Source organism: Morone saxatilis, unplaced genomic scaffold, assembly GCF_004916995.1.
Source record: "Morone saxatilis isolate NCDOM2014 unplaced genomic scaffold, NCSU_SB_2.0 Contig7, whole genome shotgun sequence".
Lineage (NCBI taxonomy): Eukaryota > Metazoa > Chordata > Actinopteri > Moronidae > Morone > Morone saxatilis.
Genome location: NW_023340246.1, coordinates 1,180,317 through 1,183,850, shown reverse-complemented (window position 1 = coordinate 1,183,850; position 3,534 = coordinate 1,180,317). Strand labels below are relative to the sequence as shown.

Here is a 3,534-nt window from a genome sequence, read left to right as displayed (position 1 = left end):
AGATTTACTGAGAGTGACTTGTCAATCACAAGGCAGCCCTAAAGCATACCCTGCTTTATGGTCTATTTTATTCTGAATTGGACCATCGTTTACTAAATGAACATCATACTGTATGGAAGAAGATTTGAAACTAGAGATTGAGACCATAAACTCATTAGCTAACTGTTTACTGGGCTCATTTCTGCATGGTATCAGTGTGTTGTTGCAGCCAACGTAGCTCCCCCTGCTGGCCTTTACAGAGAATGTAGGTTTAAGACACTTTTGGTGTTGCCTTTACTTCACAGACCCGGAAGCCTGGAAGTATATATACTGTCAATTGTTGGTACCTCAGGACATTCTGAAGTAACAAAACAACACAACATGAAAAGAGACTTGCTCTGCGAGGAGATCTGCTCCAGCAGTGTGCTGGAAATGTAAGAAACATAAGTTGACACTATGCTGTGAAGCTAAGATGTTTTTTTTACTGTCCCAAGCATGTCATCTTATAGAGAGAGAGAGAGAGTGAGAGACAGTGAGAGAGAGAGAGAGAAAGAGAGAGAGAGAGAGAGAGAGAGCTCTGTGCTGGAAGGAATGACATCTGTAAAAAGATGTTTCACACAGTACAGTAACTGGTTGACTACTATATAGTTAAAATATTAGTTTCAGTTCCAGTGTGGCTTTCAAATTTCAATTACATTTCTTGAAAAACATGCAATAAAAACAAACCTGGAAGCAAGAAAAACTCATTTCATAGACATGAAGTTTTTGAAGCAATACCAGGCATTTTGAACAATGACCTCTCTGACTGGTTCTTTTCCACAGTAGACACTGTCATTGCAAGGGGACATTCCTTGCTGTTGTTTTTTTGTACTGCTTGTCCCCAACATGTCAGCCTGAGGGGACAATTTCGGAGCTGACATTTTGGGGTCAGTGTGCAAATTTCCTGAGATAAAAGCCCTCAAAAGTCGATTTTCAAAGAACAAAGTGTGCTTGCTGTGATCTGCCCACTGCTTAAATATTAATCTTAAATAAAAGCCAATCCCTGATGATCTGCTCCGGAGCAGCCACACTACACATACACCTCCTGGAAAGCCAGTGTAAATAGCAGGAATAGAAGCTACTGTATTGTGTGTCTGTATGTCTGTGTTTAGGTTCACATCCTTGGTTGCAGATGCTATTTTTAGTCTACCAGCCCTCTGCTCTGTCATGACCAACCTCATTGGATAGACTGAGTGCCTTATTATAACAACACTGCCAGCTATTCTCAGCCATTTGGCTGAAACACAGTGTAATTTGACATAAAAAGTAGGATCCTGTCTATGTAGCAGACACCTTGATATTATGGAGGTAGCTTAGTGTAGCTTGAAATGTCTGTATGTATAGGGGATATTAGAAAATATTAAAAAAATATTGCATCACAATATTTTGTTTTGTGCTATTGTACAAAACTGCTGTATTTATTATCAAAAGCACTGTATCGAATTCCCAAACAATATAGCAGTGTTCCAAAGTTTAACTGAGGGCTATAAAGTTGCAGATCCCACTGGTTGCCTAAAACTCATACATTTTTACCTTGTCTTCTGTATCACAATATATCGCAATGTGCAATATGCAAATTATGGAAGCTGTAATTTTTTGAAAAGGATCAAATATGTGACAAATAGCATTATAATGAAGTACTCTAGGGCTTTGAGATGCCCTGGCCTTCAAATATTGTTCTCCAAATCTATGTATTTGTTTGGTATAACCCCCCCAAAAATTATCACAATTTTTAATAATAATAATAATTTGTGATGCAAAAATGATCATTCCCAATAATCGTGAATCATATCACAATTGGAATATCTGTAAAAAATAATTGGTTTTTACCATATCGTGCAGCCCTAATCAATATACATTGAATCGTAACTCCTATATTGTGATCAATTCATATCGCCAGATTTGTGCCAATACACAGCCCTAGTATGTATAGATGAGGAATATTTCTCAAAACAGTGGTGACCTTGTAGTCTATATTTATTTGGTGTTGTGCTAAATGTATTGATTAGTCACTTGACTGGACTTAAATGTATTACTACATGTTATTAAAGTCGTTTCCAAGAAAGAAATGATTAAATATTTGCTGGTTATTTTCAGGCAAATTTGACAATGCCACCTTGGAACTTAATAAGCTTTTATTTTTTATTTATGTTTGCAGACATTTCATTAATTAGAAAAAACACAATCAATAGATTAATCAAGAACTGGAGTTACTCTTAAAAAGGTAGAAATGGTGAATTGGTTGACCTTATTTCAAATACTACACTCCTGCTGAGATACTGTGCACTTTGCAAAGCTCACCTACTTTAAGACTTGTAATTGTACATCAATATCTTGAGCGGCTTTCACAGATGCAGTTATACCTAAGAGTTCTTTTAAGACACTTCTTAAAATCAGACACTTCTTAAAATCAGACTTTTCAATAACACAACCTTTTTGTTCCATAAGCTTAATCCATATCTGCCAACTCTTGTTTTAAAATTCTAAGAGCCTCCCTGTTCCTCATCTTTAGGTGTGACATTTTGTGAATTCCTTTATGACTTTATGTGATCTTTACAGTCACATAGATGCATCTGTGGCGAGCACATCAGCGACTGGATGAAATACTCACAGTGAATAGGGTGAGGATTATAAGGTGGAAGAACCACCTGAGGTCAGGACTCCATCTTCACACTTCTGCAGTGCCTGGGGCTCAGAACACATCCTCACTGTCACAACCTCCTGTGGGAAGACAGACAGAGTACAAGCAATCAATTACTGTCTATGCACTCAACTGGCACACTGCATACTATATTGAAGTCACAGTTGCATCCCTTTTTAGAGCATACCACAAACTTCTGTCTGCGCAAGAGGTTAAAAGTTCACAACACTGTACATCGATCTCGAAGCAAATCCTCTCTTTTGCTTTTGGCATAGACTGTACAACTCCAGACCCTTGAGCCACAGAATGAAATGACAAACTAAAAACACATTTGTACACAGTGTACAGCCTTGGGAAATTGTGCATACTAATCTTAACACATCTGCCTTAATCAGAGAGGCTAGTGAAGTTATGGGTATGGTTTGTGCTACTTAGTGGTTATGCACATGCACATTGGTTAGGGTTAGGGTTGGGGCTAGGCTCCTACTATGCTATAGAATAAAACCACAGCATTTTTGAAGAAGGCAGCCTAAATCGACAGATTCCAAAATACAAAGCATCATTGCTAACAAAGCTCTTATCAAACCATGTAACTCTCCTTCATCTTATTTTAGCATAGAACAATGTACAAAATGTTAGGATTAGTTTGAAGTTTTAGCAAAGCTAAAATTTTTAGCTAGCACTGAACGTTTTGCCATCCCAGTTTTAGCTGAAGCTAATATAAGGCTTCATGAATCTCAATCAGTCTCAATTAACCAAAATTGAGGGTGGCTCAGGTTAGGGATGGGCAATATGGACTAAAAAATGTATCCCGATAATTTCTGGTATTTATCACGGTAACGATAAAAATGACGATAAATAAACACCAATTCAGC

At 37.5% G+C, this 3,534-nt stretch overlaps 1 protein-coding gene across 1 annotated transcript in view; it reads right to left on the bottom strand.

Annotated features, from left to right (window-relative positions):
• The window catches only part of lrfn2b (leucine rich repeat and fibronectin type III domain containing 2b), a gene marked incomplete at its 5' end in the record, with an annotated part of 71,216 nt that extends 68,477 nt beyond the window's left edge, over positions 1 to 2,739 (bottom strand). The window contains 1 exon segment of the mRNA XM_035678088.1: positions 2,630 to 2,739.
• Between the last annotated feature and the right edge of the window lie 795 nt (positions 2,740 to 3,534).